We start from the raw sequence: 17,346 nt of genomic DNA on the forward strand, positions 1-17,346 counted from the left end.
TTATGATGGGGTTTGTGTAATTTTATGGCAGTCTTGATTTTATAACTGGTTCTTGGCATTTATAATTTGAGAAAAGAAAAAATGTATAACTGGTTTATGTAAATGCCTAAAAACAAATGAAAACGGATATATTCATAACGTATTCATATCAAGATATAAGTTCACATGGGTGTAAGAATAGAGCTCTTAAAGGTGAAAGCTTGGGTTGTTTCAGAGTTTATTTCACATAAAAAAACTGCAGAATTTTTTGTTTCATTTTTAACTAGTACTAGCATTTAGTGAATGTCACTAAAAAGCACTCCCATTTTCCCTACCCAAATTTCTTTGTAAGAATTACAATTAGAAACACTTTCCTTCTAGATTATTAAATATGTTGATGCTAATGTTAATTTTATGGTGAACTGTACTTAATGGGCAGGAACAAAACAATGTAATGCATGTATTTTCCTGTTGGAAAAGAAAAAATAATACAGAAATGTCGGACTTTATTACCCTGAACCATAAATACCTGCCCATTATTTTTGAAAGTTAATTATTTCATCATCTAGATTGAGCTCTTTGAAAATAGACTTAATTTTTATATCTTTCATATCAAAGCCTCTTGACAACAGTGTTTAATAAATTTAAGCCCTATAAGAATAAAATGGACTATCTTTTTCTGTATTGTGTAATTCTCAGGCCCTAAAATAGTATAATAAAATGGCCCTAGATTCTTAACAAATTTACAGAATTATAGCTTCTTCCAAAATAAATAGTTTGTAAAGTCTTGGAATGATATCTTTTTAATTTAATTATTTTTATTATGAAATATTTCAAACATGCCAACCAGGTAATTATGGATAATAAATAGGATACCCCTTTTCTTGATACCCAGCTTTATCAAATCTTAACATTTTCATATTTGCTTCTAATATTTTCTTTTTTTTAGAAAGTAATTGTAGATACACTTAAGGTTTCCTATGTACCTACCCCAATTCTATTCTTTCATATCCTAGTAGTAACTACTATATGAATTCAGTGTTTTTAAATTCTTTTTCATGTTTTTTATATTTTAACTAAATGTTTGTTTCTATGAACATTTTTGTAGATTAATTTGATATGTATATTATGGGATTTTAAGTGGAATTACCTTGAATTTTTAAAGTAATTTGGAAAAACTTGGAGTTTTCCTCTTTCGACTCTTTCCTCTCTTCCTCTTTATTGAATGAATGAGCATTTTAGTCATTCAATGAATGCCCTTAATTTTTGGCATTTTATTCTTTAATTGTGAAATATATTGGTATTCCTAATATCTTTCAAAATCATTTTTTAATTTGTAGTTTATGCTATAATACCTTACAATTTTTTTCTATAATGATGCACTATGGATCTTTTTATGTAAATGCCTAAAAACAAATGAAAACTGATATATTCATAACATGTATTCATATCAAGATACAAGTTCAGATGGGTGTAAGGATAGAGCTCTTAAAGCTGAAAGCTTGGGATTTTTTTTTTAACTACATTTTTAAATTGTCAGTAAGGCATAAGAACACTATCAGTTGCCAGTTTTTATGTGTTGCCTTTTTATAGTTCTAATAGTTTGTAATTGAGTGTCTTGTATTTTCAAAGCAGACAGATGTGAGGAAGAATAGCATAGTAGGAAAAAGTGGATTCTGTGCCTACAATGCCTGGAGGCAAATGCCAATTTTGCTATTTATTAGCTGTATAATCTTGGATAACTTGCTTATCCTGAACTCTCCTCATTTGCATAATCCCATCTCATGGGACTACTGTGAGGATTGAAAAGTATGAAACACTTAGAACAGTGCCTGGCCCATAGAATAGTGTCTGGCAAATTAGAAGAGTTTTATAACTTCCTGTCTATTTCTTATATCACATTTACTTATTGTATTAATTAAGCCTTCTAGTAGAATGTTGAATAAAAGCAGTAATAGGGGCATGCTTTTCTCATTTTGATTTAATTTTAAATACTTCTAAAGTGCCAAATACTTTTTTTTGTATTTGCTGTAATTATTTTTGACTTTTAGTTTTGAATATGGTAGATTAGTAGAAATTACTGATATTTTTCTGGAGTAAATACTATGTGGTCACTATGTATTTTAGGAATGTGACTTGCTAATATATACAACAAAATTCATCTCGAATGTATAGGGCATCGTTATAGCCTTCTCTGGCAACCAAAGATCTGCTTTTGTCACTATTGTTTTGCATTATCTATGGTTTCATATAAATGGAACAGTATAACATATAGTCTTTTGTGTTTGACTTCTTTAAGCATGATGTTTTTGAGATTCATCCATGTTGCTGTGTGTGTTAATAGTGTACTTCTTTTAATTAAGTAGTATTGCGGTGGATGAATATGCCATAATTTGCTTATCCATTCATCAGTTGATGGACATATAGGTAGTATACAGTTTTTAACCTATAATGAATAATGCTGCTATAAATAACATTTGTTTTCAAGTCTTTGTGTAGACATGCTTTCATTTCTATTAAGTAGGTATTTGGTAGTGAAACTCCTAGGTTGTATGAGAAGTGTATGTTTATAAGATTGTGCCATACTGTTTTCCATAGTAGCTATACCATTGCACATTTCCACCAGCAGTGAATAAGTTTAAGTTCTCCACATCATCACTAACCTTAGAAATGTGTCTTTTTAATTTTAGCTGTTCTAGTGATTGTTTCATAGTATCTCATTGTGGCTTTAATTTGCACTTCCCTATTGATTAATGGGTGTTGAGCATCTTTTCATGTGTTTATGGGCCATTTGTATATCCTCTTTGGTGAGGTGTCTTATCTTTTACTCATTTCTTTTATTGGGTTAATCATCTTCTACTTGAATTACAAGAGCTCTTTATTCTGAGTATGAGCCTTTTGTCAGATTTATGTTTAGCAACTAGTTTCAATCTGTGGCTTGCTTTTTCTTTATAAAGAGCGAAAGTTTTTAATTTTATAGTTGTTTTTTTTTAGAGTTGCTTTTTGTGATCTATTTCAGAAATCTCTGCCTAACCCAATGTCACAAGTATTTTATATTTTATGTTTTTAGTAATTTGAGCTCTTTTAGGTCTATGATCCATTTCAAGTTAATTTTGTATATGGTATTTGTAAGGGTCGAGGTCCTTCTCCCCACCTCACCCCCTATATAGTTGTTTCGTTGATCTAGCACCATCTGCTGAAAAGACTGTCCTTCCCCTGTTGAATTACCTTGGCACCTTTGTGGAAAAGAGCTGACCAGTAAGTATGGGTCTCTTTCTAAACTGTTTTCCATTGATCTATATGTTCTTGCACCAATACCACAATGTCTTGATTTTTGCAGTTTTAAGTAAATCTTGAAATTAGGGAGTATATAAGTCCTCCAAACATTCTTCCCACCGCCCCCCCACCCCAGATTATTTTAACTAATCCTAAATCGTGTGCCTTTTTATTTAAAATTTTATATCATTTTGTCAATTTCTTCAAAAAATCCTAAGATTTTGATTTGGATGTGAATTACCATCTTAACAATATTGATTCTTCCAACCCATGAATATGAAATATCTTCTCATTGTTTTTAGGTCCTCCTTAATTTCCCTTTGCAATATGTTGTAATTTTCAGTGTTCCATGTACTACTTCATCACATCTTTGTAAATCTAACCATATGCTGTTGGAAAGAACAAATATTGTCCTTGTTGAGTATAGTGCTGTAAATAGTGGTGATAGTGTTGTTCAGAATTTCTGTGTCTTTGCCGATTTGGGGTGGGGGTTGTGTGTTTTTTTGTTTTTGTTTTTTGTCTAGTTCTATCAACTGCTAAAATCAGTTGATTTTGGAATTGTCTGTTTCTCCCTTTAATTCTGTAAATTTCGATTCATGCATTTTGAAACTTTATTAGGCATATACACTGTTATGATTGTTATGTCTTTCTGATGACTTGGCCCTTATATCTGATGAAGTGCCCCTTTCTAACTCTGGTAATGGTTTCTTGAAATCTGTTTTTTCTTAACATAGCCATTCCCATCTTCTTATTGTTTGCATGTTATATCTTTTACCATCATTTACCTTTATCTCACTTGGGTGTCTCTATTCAGTGGGTTTTATTTATAGATAGCATCTACTTGGGTCTTATTTATCCATTCTGACAATCTCTACATTAGAATTGGAGAGTTTATCCCAAAAGATTTAATTCAGTTATTTATATGATTAGATTTGTACGTACCATTTTATTGTTTCCTATTTGCCTCCTGTTTTTTGTTCCTCATTTTTCCTTTCCTGTCTTTTTTAAATGACTTTAAATATTTTTTTAGAATGTCATTTTAGTTTTCCTATTGGCATTTTAACTAAACTTCTTTGTATTTTTTTAGTGATTGATCTAGAGATTATAATATACATTCTTTTATAGTTCACTTATAGATGCTAATTTTATATTTAAGGATTTTATATCTATGTATTGTTCTCTTCCAGTTTGGAAATCTATGGCATATTAGCCTGTTTTTTGAAACTGTTAGAGACAGAGAAAGTTTTATATCTAATGGGATAATGTTCATAGTATTCTCATGATTTAAAAAAAAAATTTAACCTCTTTTAACCTCTTTAACCTCTTTTTGTGCCTTTTCCATGACTTTAAAATTATTGTTTTATTAGACATTTATCCTTTTTTAAATCTCTTAAGTTAATGTCTTTAGCTTTTGATCCTATTGATCCTTTGTATTTTTTCGTTCATAAATTTCTGTTCTTATATTATTTTCCTTCCTTCGGGTTTCTTAAAGGTTTTTTCACCTAGTTTCCTAAGTTTCAGTTTTCTTTTTTATTGTCAGTAGATAAATAAATACTGACTTATTTTTATCAAGTTTTGTGTTCACCATTGTTTCTTGTATCCATATATTTCATCTGGGTTCACTTTTCTTAGTAAAGTGCCTCCTTTCATATTTCTTTAAGTTAGAGTCTATTAATTATAAACTGCCCTGTACTCTTGAATGATAGTTTAGCTCAGGACAAAATTCTAGGTTAGGAATTGTTTTCCCTTAGCACTTTGAAATATTATAACATTAAATTATCTTGTTGCTTATGAGCAGTGTGCTGTCAATATAGTTGTTTTTCCTTTGTAGATAACCTGGCCTCTTTTCTTGATAGCTTTTAAGTTGCCTGTTTATCTTTGATATTCTACCATTTCTTTGTGATCTGTTCAACAGTTATTCATCTTGCTCACTATTCAGTTTGTTTTTTGTCTAGGACCCGCATTTGTTTTTAATTGTGGAAAATTCTCTGCAAGTATCTCTTCAAATATTGCTTCTTTACTATTTTCTCCATTTTTTTAAAAACTCTAATTAGCTAAATTTGGGCCTCTAACTATTCTTTCTCATTTCAATGACTATATTTTTATTTCTAAAATTTCTAATTATTAATTTTTATTGATGCTTATTTATATTCATATATTGGTGGCAGTTACGCCATCATTTATGCCTTTTGATAAATTCTTTATCATACGCTCTTATAAAGTATTTTGCCTCTGTCTTATTTTTATCCATTCTTGACATGTGTTCACATAGAAGGGGTTATCACATGTAAACTCATTGGACCATTTTAATTATAATATGAAAGAAGAAAATACTTAAACAATGACTAGATGCTATCTCCTAGCACAGTAGTTTTTAAACTAAGCTGTTGCCCAGTTGACATTTGCAGTGGCTAAAAGCAACAGTTTCCACAGGAAGTCCTCTCTTTGGCTGTTGCATGGAGCAACAAAGGGTTCTCCTGGACTAGAGTCAAATATGTATTGAGGCTTTTGTCATGGACCATCTCCTGTACTGCATAACTTCCTACATTTCAAGCTTTTTCTTTTTAACTTCTTTTATAGTAAGAGCATTACTATAAAAGTAAAATTTTGTTAGGCTGAAACCATATTTAAGACTTAAAAAGAAATTTTTCCCTTAAGTGAATATTTTCAAAGTCGTACCACTTTTTTGTACACCCTTTCTTCAAATCATTTTGTGCACCTTGGTTAATTAAAATGAGCTGCCAGACTCCTAATTATTGCCCAGAAATTTGGACTGTTGGCTGCCACTGTTTCTCATGGATAAAGATGGCATCATGTCCCTAGAACAAATAAATGCTCTGTCTACTTTCAACATCTGTAATCTTTTTAGGGAACTCTTTTTCCAAATAACTTTAAAACCTTATCTCTTAAAGATGTTCATCTTCCCTGGCAATCCAGTTGAAACACCTGTGAGATATCAAACTGGTAATGATGATAAACATGCTAATTGTTTGCCATAGGATGGAGAGTTGGGAACTTTGAGGCAGTGTTAATGGAGTAGAAACTCTCAGCCAGTCTTTCCAGAAGGCAGTTTAACAATATGTATCAAAATGTGAATGCACATAGTCTTTGACCCCATAAATCCCCACTCTTAGAATTTATCCTAAGAATACAGGCGCACGAAATGCTATTATAAGGATATTTATCGCAGCATTGTTTATACTAGTGAAAAAATTGGAAAGAACCTAAATTTCCAATAATAGAGCATTAAGTAGTGCTTTATCCATATTATAGAATGTTAATCATTGAAAATACAAGTAGTCTTTGCTTTGCAGTTGTGTCAGACCCTAAAAATGACCATACAAACCAAAACTGCAAAGCAATGTTAATAATTAAAGGTGAAAACTATGATTGTTCTGTGACTTTTAAAATTTGTCAAACATCAGAAATTCTCTTAACTGTTGATTATAAGTATGTAGGGAAATAAGAAATAGTAAAAACTAATATTTAGTACATTATAATTTAAAACATTAGAAACATTGAGAATGTATTTTATTCCTTTGTGGAAAAAAAAAAACTCATCAAGAGTAATCTGAACAGTGCTTCGCTTCTTGTCACATAACTTTCAGTATGGGGTGACCATCTTCATATGCCTTGCTAAATTGTCATACTCCTTCCTAAATTCATATAATCTTCCAACACTATCTTTTTTACTTGCAATGTCATGAAATGTCTGAGTTCCTTTAACGTGAAATTTTTTGCTTTTGTCCTTTGAGATATCTTCATCCTTTCTTTCCATCCAACCACTCTGTCAATAAGTTCATCCTCACTAAGTTTCTCTGTCTGCATCTGGAGTTTCTCAAACAGTGGTAGTGTCAATAGTCCCAAAGTCATCTATTTGTTCCATAACTCCACTTATGTTTGATTCACATTTTATTCTTGGGGTTATCACTTTTTGTTTCTTTGCTACACGTTTATCTTTGTTGGCCAACTCCCTCTTCCAATCACCTATTTTTGTAAAATGTCACTTGAGTTCATCAGTGAGAGACAGGGAAGCAGCACAACCACACACTTTGCTGTCTGTATGAACTGAATAATATGTGCAGTGACCAATCACTGACAGACTGAAAGAACTGGCATGATTAATTACTGATCGTGATGGACATCTGTTATTTACAAAGTGACCTGTGGACTAAAGAGCGAGCAGTGAAGTTTGTATTTTATTCGATTACTCATAGTTAATAAACCAGTTTGAACCATATCTTTAGGGACTGCTATAATTTAACAAAACAGTAACTGAAAATTTTATCAGAACTATGCAAAATCAGGACTACATATATGTATATTGTCAGCAAAAGCTCTTCATATGAGCTGGACATATCTGTTTGCCCCGTTCCCCTTCCCACTCACTGCCCTTTTCTAGTCTGCTTTGTGCCCTGGGAGGCCAAATTCTATGGACTACATCAACCAGGACCCTTCCCAATGGCTTCTAATTGGATTTGGTCATTGGAAAGTACCAACAGAAGATCAGATGGAAGGAGAAGAGAAAGGTCAGGATATTTATTTCCCTTCTCCACTGGGCCACATTTTGGCCATGGCTTCTCTCTTCTGAAGGCCACAGGTTCCGTTGAGCAGAAGGTAACAGCTCCCTTGCTACAGCCACAGCTTCTCCATAGGTCCCAGTTGCTACTCCTCTCTTTGCTCCTTCAGGCCTAGAGGTGGTAATAGCTTTCTGTAGTTGCTAGCTCTAAGGTGCTTCACCATCCCAAGCTTCCCAAGCCTTCGTTTACGGCATCTTCTCAAAACTCTCTTCACACATACTTTTCCTGAGTGTACCATATGTTTCCCACCAGGACGCTACCCTACCTAGTGTCACACTGTTTGTGGAAAATTATATGTATATATCCAAATATATTTATGTACTTAGAAAGAGTCTGAAAGGATATAAATAGTAATGTTAGTTTTAACCCTTTGCCTTTTTCCTGTTTTTAAAAATAAGTAGATTACATATATTGACGGATTATTCTGAGCTTCAAAATAGTTATTTTTCTAATTTAGTCAAATCTTTATGCAAGTTTCCAAATTAATTACTCTACTTTTTAACATATTCATTTAGACATACCTCTGTATGAGTATTCTTTAAAGCTGTTCTAACGAAGAGTTGATCATGGAGCAATTCATATTAATTTCATGAATTAAATGAGATTAGTTGTCTACTTTTTTAAATAGAGTAACTCAGAACATGCTTTATACCCTAATAGACTCTTGCATCTGGGCTGTCACTAGATCCAATTTGGGATAGCTAACATTTCCAATTTGAAGAAAAACTATTGACATACACACAAATAGCTTTATTGCTGCTCTGACTGGTTATTAGTCATAGCCTCTACATATTCAATTTAATATTTTCTTCAGAACCAGACCTAATTGAATTTTTCACTTGGGAGCAGCATTAAAATGCTAATTGAAAAATTCTTTTGTGTTCTTATTGCTGTCATTAGAGTATTTAACAAGGAAAGCAGACATGGTGGGTGCTAAATATATATACAAATTGGATTTTGAAAATGCCTGTGACTTTTATCATTTGAAATGCTGAAGGGTTGGTTGGTTGGTTGGTTTTAAGGTGAAAGTAAAACATTCCTTGAGTATTTTTAAAGAAACCTATCATAGAAGAGCATCCTAAAAGATCTGTTCACTGGAATTCCTTACCTTTACCCTGATGGTTTCTACAGCAATACTTGTAAAATGCACTGTACTGGCTTTATGAATGTGGATTAAAAAGAAATTTCCTCCATAAAATTTTTATAGTTACCCCATTTTTATAAGATATTCAAAAAGTGTAATAATAATAATGTCCTAGTTTATTTTTACTTTCCAAGTCTAGAATGCATGGAACTAATAACTATTGAATAGAATATTTCACAGAATACTGTTCTGACCTATCTACGTGGAATGCTATCAGGTTTGAGTGGTGCTTAGAACAGGAGTGGGCTCTTATACAGGTCCAGGCTGTGGTTCAAGAACCCATGGTTCTAATGGTATCAGTGGTGAGAAAAACACCATGTGAGTTTATAGGAGGCCCCAACAAAATCACAACATAGATCCTTTAGCGTCTGGAGCAAGGCTATGCCTTTTGCAACAGAGAATTATACACCATTCAATAAACAGCCCCTGCCTTGCTTACAGGGTTGTGATGGAAATAGAGCACCTGACTGTAGGACATCAAGTGACCATGCAGCCAGACTTTCTCATTATGTGCTGGGGTTCTATCAGATCTGCCTTTTCATAAGGATCAAAAGCTGTCCATCAAAAGATAGTGGTTGGTACAACAGGTACTGGGCGTGAATAGAAAAAGGCCCAAGTAATCCAGACAATCAGGACTCCCAGGACCCCTTGTCATTACCACTGTTGTTTTGGTGCTTCTCCTCAGCTCAATCTTATGGTCACATATGGGGGTAGGGGACACAAAGGAGACACCCTTAAAACCAACTGGAAGAGGAGGAAAGGGCCATGTTTGGTTGGTTCATGATTGGGCTGACTTGGCAAGTGACCGCTGCTGCACTACTACTCCTCAAAGGTGGCCTTGAAAGACTTGAAATCCTTCCAGTGGACAGTGCCTCTGGCTATCTGTTTTGTATAAGATGAGAAGTGGCCCAAAGTAAGACTATACATACATTTGTGCGCATCAGTAAATGGCTAGGCTGATTAGTCAGAGGCCAGGAAAGAGAAAGATTGGAAATTTGGCAATGAGGAAGCTGATAGAAAAGGCATGTGAATGAATCTACGGGAGTAGGCTCGAAATGTAAAGTTCTTAGTAACATGTTAATGCCCAACAGAGAATATCCACCACAGATGGGGCACTGGTGCATAGAATGACTTGGCCAGTTGATATCAGCCAGCATCTGTCATCAGCCACTGCACAATAGGCCAGGTGGCAGAGATAAAGGCTATCAGCCCAGCATGAGTTTCCATTCACCAAGGCTGATCTAATTACTCTCACTGCCAAATGGCCTATCTGCCAGTGACAGAAATCATGCGGAGCCCCAGTATGGCACCATCTTGTAAGGAAACCAACTATTCACTTTTTAGCAAGTTAATTACATTGGAGCCTTCCACTCTGGAAAGGGCAGCAGTTCACCTTGACTTGACTCAATGCATACTTCAAGTACGGGTCTTCCCTTCCTGCCTGCAAGGCCTCTTCTAGTAGAAGAATCCAAGGGCTCACAAAGTTTGAGCCACCATCATGGAAACCCACACTGCTACTCAGAGTCCCCCTTTATAACAAAGCAGTAGGCACAATACCATGGGACCTACTAACTGAGGATTCCAGCTCCTTAAAAATCTATGTGTGATTTTTCATGCCTGGCTATAGATTACAAAGGCTTTACCCGGCAGGCCTCATGGAGGAAAGCTGCCCTTCCCACAAGACAATTGGTGTTCACCTCTGAAGAGAGGCGAAGTAAAGGACTCAGACCCCTTTGGTTGGCCATATGCTTCATGTATTTACATTTCTAGCCCAGGCACCTTCATTCCCAGGTCCTTTACCTGAGACCGGGAGCAGAAGTCTTCTTCAGGTACCTCTGTTGAGAGTTCCTTATAGAAGAGAGGTTGAGGGGGAGAAACTTTGAAGATGCTTTTTCCCACTCCAACTCAGTACCCAGTACTTTTCCACTCTTAGCCCTTTCCCCTCACCTTACCCTCCACCTCAGGATCCATAAAATGCTTGAGCTTTTTGTTCCAGGCTCTCTCAATAGTGAGATGACCCCTACATCCACCTTTTGTCATTCTAAGGAGGAAAATGAAAATGCTTTCTCTGGTTTTAGCCTCTTGCTTAGCCATTGCAGTAAATGATTAAAGGCTTAACTCTTCCATTTTGGCTTGCTGCTTTAATCAACTACTTGAACTCTTGACAGCACAGCTCTTTCTCAACTCAGCTGAACTCTTGAAACTGATACTATTTCATACTACACCATCCAGAAGCTTCAAGCCTTATAGAATGATAGAGGGGCCTTCTGAAGCCTCAACCAAGGCACCAGTGTGGCGATATTGTGCAAGGAAGGGATACCACCTCCAGGACATGGTATATACCTTAAATCAATAACCACTGTAAGGTGCAGGATGCCCGTTAGATAGAATACAAGGGTCCAGGACACAAGAGGTGGAAGAAGTGGCCCTGCTCACCATCTATTCCAGTGATCCACTTGGGAAATTATTTACTCCCTTCCTCACAGCTTGAGACTATATATAGAGGTCCTGGTTCTCAGAGCCTTAACACTTCCACAAGGAGACACAGTAGAACCCCATAAACTTGAAACTACAGCTGCTGCTCTGCCATTTTGTTCCTTATGCCAGAACCCAGGAGGCAAGGAAGAGTCACGATATTGGCAGGTTTAATTGACCTGATTGGCAGGAGGAGGGAGGACAGCTGTTACACAATGGGGGTTGGGGAAAATGTTTGACACCAGGTAATTCAGTAGGGCTTCTTCTCATACAACCAATAACCAGTTTTAGTCATGACCAAAGAAAAGTATGGTGACCAATGACTCAGGCACCTCAAGTAACCCACCTAAACCAGTAAAGGTGCTGGCTGAGAGTGAGGGGAATCTAGAAAAGGTGGAAGAGGAGGGAGTCACGATGATATCAGTTGTAGCCACAAGATCAGCTACAGTTGCAAGAGCTATAATTTATCCTACTAAACTTCCTCTTGTAAGTTTCCACACAAAAGAGCCAACTAGGATCCTGGAGGTGCTGTTCCCAGATGCAGTGAGTTAATTATACCAAGCAAGTGGATGGACAGATGCAAGGGTGGGCTGTGGTGGATGCTGTGATGTGCCACCCAGATACCCTCTTCAGGACCTCATTCCCCACCAGCTGCTGGGAGTGTTGGCTGTTGAAGGCTCATAGCCATATTTCCTTCTGGGAATTGCCTGTGACCAAAAGAAGCTGCTTCACCTAAAGTTACACTTCCTCCCCAAGGGCAGCCTGCATCCAATGACTGGTTTTGTGCTGGGGTCAAGACCTTCCTTTTGATTTGAGACAACTCAGAGGAACCATCTGACCCCCCGAGTGCCCCATGGGAATAGCCGAGGTCTTCAATGCAACCACATCACAGCTCAAGTTCTCCCTCTACGCAGTCATTCTTTCCTTATCTCCACTAGGTATTGGTCCTGAGAGCACTCCCCTATAACTATCCTGCACATAAACCCGTCTCAGAGTCCATTTCTAAAGACTAAGATGATGAGCAAGATATAATCTGAGTTAGCACCCTCTGTGTGAAATGCAACAAAGAGAGCCACAATGAAAAAAATCAGAAATCCAGGTTCAATGCAATCCAATGAACTGTATATATTGAAAGCTAGAAAGATGCCCTAAGAAATTATCAGAATACATGTAAAAACTAAATGTGGGCTCAAATTTCCCTAAAAATTGGCGAGGAAAAAAATTGAAATGGTACTACCATAATGTTAGAGAGTATACAATTTTTCTGGATAGTCTGGCAACATATACCAAGGGTATTAAAATGTTTTGTCCTTTGACTCATTAGTTCCTCATCAAAAAGTCATCTAAAGATTTAACCAAAGTTATAAAACTATACTACATGGATGGACTTTATAGTAATCTGGATATCCATTAAAATAATGCTGAAATGTATCAACTGAAAAGATGTTCATAACATGTTATTTAAAAAACAGCTTGTCCAAGAATGTTTCACATGGAAGGATGTACATCACTAAAATGTTAAATAATATTTATGTGATACAGTTTGGGGTGGTTTTATGTGTATCTCTGCTTTTTTTTCAGTGACTGTATATTAACTACAATTGTTAAAATTATAATTTAATATAAATCGATGATTATTTTGCCTTCCAATAGATTATCTCATTTTATGGGAAATACCATAATTAGAATCCTCCATTTCTTTTATATAACTTTATGCATTTTAGTATATTTGCATATTCATGCAATTTGTAGTTGTATTCATATCCTGCCTCCATCACTAGGTTGTAAGTTTCTAAGAGCCCTATCTACAAAAATGGCTGCCCACTGCAGGATACCCCAACACTGATGACCCAAGGACAGAATGTATACACTGAAGGAACTGTAACACAGAAGGAACAGTAGCAGCACAAACCATGATAGCCTTTTGTTCCTGTTAATTAAAAATAAAACAACAGCAACAACACCCACACACATCATACCCTGAACATTCTCACTGAAGTACTGCTAGGAATCAGACTAGCCGTCCTTGTTGCCTCGAACATACTGTGCAAGTGAGTGCTTTCTAAAAAGTTGCTATCGGTTATACAATCCTAATTGCTAAAAAGAGCATCAGCCTTTTGGTTTTGTATTTGTTTTCTTTAATCACTTCAGAATAACTTGGTAGTCTTGCATTCAGATCAAGGAAATGTTTCATTTGGTTCCATCTAAACTGCTTTAAATGTGTCCTTTGCTGAGTTGCCTGTCAACCCACTAGTCTGTTATGCCCAGGATGAGTCTCCTGGGGCTGATAAATATGGACAACCCATGATGCCTGCACAACCTGCCACAACAGCACATGAAGAGTACAAATATCTTTATGTCTTGAAGAACGGGGTGTGAAATTTCCTTTTTCAATTTCAAGCCAAGGAGATGGATTTTATCTCTGTGAAACACTGGGTAATAATCGGACCCAAAACTGTAATCTAAACGATTTGGCTGGTTGAGGCTCAATATCAAAAAGAAATGAATTATATCAAAGTCTTCAGTGTGATCCAGTGTGCCAGGCCCTCTAGAATGGAAGCTCCATCACAGGCAGGGACTATTGTGTATTTTGTTCACTGAGGTATCACTAGTTCCATCTTGGTACTGACAGGTAGTAGGTGTTCATTATTGTAGGTGCTCATATTTGTTGCATGACGGAATAAATGAATGAATGAAGCAAAGTTTGGGAACTGCTGAGATTTTAGGGGCACCATGTAGCTTCCACTGCCCAAATAATCCATTCCCATCAGCAGACTAGGTGATGGACACATGACAGTACATGACCTATTACATCTCTACTTTTTTATATATTTGAAATTTTCGGTAATAAAATATTTCAGAGACAAATAGAGTTATAATGAATCAGTCCGGAGCAGGGTTAAATAGAATATAAGTATGATATCCAGTATGTGCCAGGCATTTTACGCATATTATAAATCACTTTACAAATATTATCTCATTTAATCCTTACAATAGCCCTATTAGCAGGTACTATTATTACCCCATAGATTAAAAACCCATTGCACATATTATCTCATTTAATCTTTATGATAAAACTCAAAGTACAGAAAGGTTAAGTAACTTACCCAAGATTACTTAAGCAGTGGCTCCAGGATGCAAATCCAGCATTCATGTGCTTAACTGTTTAAGCTATACCACTTACTCAGCACACAAAATATCTTTCCAGATATGATGGGATTCTGATGCAAAGTTCTAATTGAGTACTTCTTTATTGCACACATCTGTGTAGAGCAAAAGACTTCCCCATATTTGCCTTCTGAGGAGAAATGAGATTAGCTAAGGCCAAGCTTCTCGGACCAAGAAGGGCTGTATGCAATGAAGCTGCTAGCCCATCTGGTGCTCCGGTGAAACCCAGAACAAAGTTCTCCTTACTCCAGTGTAAATGGCTGGTAGAATCAGATAGGATTTCAGCAGCCCCTGACCTTGCCTACCATGGGGGGTGATCCCCCTACCACATAAGTGGAAGAATGAGCAGCAGGAGGCCTCCCTGGAATGAGACACTCACGCACATTCTATCACAAAAGGTGGGGCCCATGTAGCCTTCTCTTTTCTCGGTTGCCAGGAGGGAGTGGAGTGAGTAACTGCTGACTTGGCTGGCTGTCCTTCTCCTTGTACCTTTGCTCCAACAGCCAATTGTTTCAAAAGCACCAAAGCTTGTGTCAAGGGCCTGTCAACCTACACAGAGCAGAGCAGGTCCTTCAAAATCCACTCTCTGCAACTCAACTTAGTAAAGAGTAGCTGCCAATTACTTTGCTTCCTCACTTCCATTCACTCCCCTGCAATCTAACTTCTGCATTCTCCACATCCCTGAAACTCTTTCTGCCATGTTTGGTTTCTATCCTACTCCCCCATCCGTGGCCCAGACTGCACCCGACAGCATTCACCATTGACAACAATTAGTTCTAGAATCTTGACTTTTCAGATTCTCTTCCTATTTCTCTGGCTGTAATTTCTCAGTCTCTCTATGGCATTTTCCTCCTCGGCCTCTCCTTAAATGCTGGTATTCCCCAAGTTTTCATGCTTGGACCTGCCTTCTTCTTTTTCTTGAGATGCTCTATGAGATGCTCTATGGGTGACTGCATCCCAAGGCTTCCCCATCATCTCTTCTGAGGATTCTTCAATTTGTTTCTGATTCCTAAATCTCTTCTAGACTTGAGAAGAAAAAAAGAAACCATTAATTTCAACACACTTTTACTTATACAATTTTTTAAATAAAGTGATTTTATTTTATACTGTTCTTGAAATACGTTTTGGTCAAAACCCTGGAAGTGAAGATTTAGGTCATTCAATATCTGGACAATGTCTACCATATAACCCACTTAGCAAAGCTGTCCTCATTGCAAATCAGTTAATCATACATACTATTTTTTTAGAAAAAAATCCAACTTCGATTGACAAACACATTAATACTTATTTCAAGAAACAGTCTAAAAACCACTGAGAGACAAAATATGGAACACATTTTGTAAAATTGTTAATTAAAAGCAATCAAGTCAATATTAAAATTTGTAGATATAATAATATAATTAACTTATAATAGCTATAAAAATGAGTAAATTTATACAGTTTCTCATTTCTTTATAGTAATATAAGGTATAATTAAAATGATGTCATGAATTGAGAAGATTGATAAAAGTTTTAAATATTTTTTCAGTTTGTGTGTGTGTGTGTGTGTGTGTGTGTGTGTGTGATTCTAGTATTCAGCTTTTGGGAAAAATTAAATAAGTATTATATAAAAATAGCTTAAAACTGCCACCATTCCCACTGCCCTCAGCACTACTTTTGATGGACATCATGATCAAACTTTTCATATTTTTAAATAACTAAAGAGGAAGGCAAATGACTAAATAGGCATTAGTCATGTATTGTTAAAAATAACTGATCATAGCCAACATGTAATTTCTTATTTTCTTAATAAGAGGTAGGATATAGTAAATATTTTGCAAGATCAGGATTGACTGATTTGGAAGAAAAGATTTCTCTTATGATTTGATATCTTACTGAATATTGCACACCACCTAAAATAAATCATGTAAAAATTTAATCTGTTGGTTTTATTCAAAGTAAGTTGCAGTGTTGGTAATCCAGGAAAATATTAGATTTAAAAGTCAGCATTATCAACCTGCATACTGCTACAGCTGTTTGAAAGAAGGTTACCTCCCAGACAAAGATATGGTTCAAGAAAAAGGGCCCTTACATTTTAGAGAATCATTCTGAAATAGCTACATATGATATATCTAAGATTTGCTTCAAAATCATAAGGGAGTGGTGAGAATTGTACTTTATCTCTGTGCTCTCCCTCTTCAAACCCATAACCACAGTCTAATCATTAGAAATACATTAGACAAATCCCCATTGAGGGATATTTTGCAGAATACCTCAGCAGTACACCTCAAAACTATCACCAAAAACAATCAAAGTCTGAGAAATTGCACAGACCAAAGGAGACTAAGGAGACATTACCTCTCACTGTGGTTCCCAGATGGGATCCTGGAAGAGAAGACATTACAGAAAAACCAGTGAACTCCAAATAAGTGTGGATTTTAGTTAATAGTATTGTACCAAAGTAGGTTCTGATAAATGTACTATAGTAACATAAGATGTTAACAACAGGGAAAATAGGCACAAAATACATGAGAACTCTGTACTGTCTTAAGTAAATCTAAGATTGAGTTTCCTAAAATACATGCAAGTGCTGATGTCCAGTCAGCAGGCAGCTTCTTAAGCTGAAGGGCTGAGGGGTACAGAGCTCCAAAGGTTCTCATCCCCTTCGAATGAGGTAATATATACTATCTCAGATACATTACAAAAAAAGGAAGTGGTCCAGCCTTCTCTTAATCTCCTGGAGGC

At 36.0% G+C, this 17,346-nt stretch overlaps 1 long non-coding RNA gene across 1 annotated transcript; it reads right to left on the reverse strand.

The window, feature by feature from the left end:
• Window positions 1–14,507: 14,507 nt before the first annotated feature.
• On the reverse strand, window positions 14,508–17,340 carry LOC111736058. Its single transcript, XR_002779073.1, has 2 exons — window positions 15,367–17,340; window positions 14,508–15,171 (listed from the first exon to the last, which is right to left on the reverse strand). It is a non-coding gene; the product is annotated as an uncharacterized LOC111736058 (long non-coding RNA).
• Between the last annotated feature and the right edge of the window lie 6 nt (window positions 17,341–17,346).

Source organism: Pteropus vampyrus, unplaced genomic scaffold (assembly GCF_000151845.1).
Source record: "Pteropus vampyrus isolate Shadow unplaced genomic scaffold, Pvam_2.0 Scaffold17, whole genome shotgun sequence".
Classification (NCBI taxonomy): Eukaryota; Metazoa; Chordata; class Mammalia; order Chiroptera; family Pteropodidae; genus Pteropus; species Pteropus vampyrus.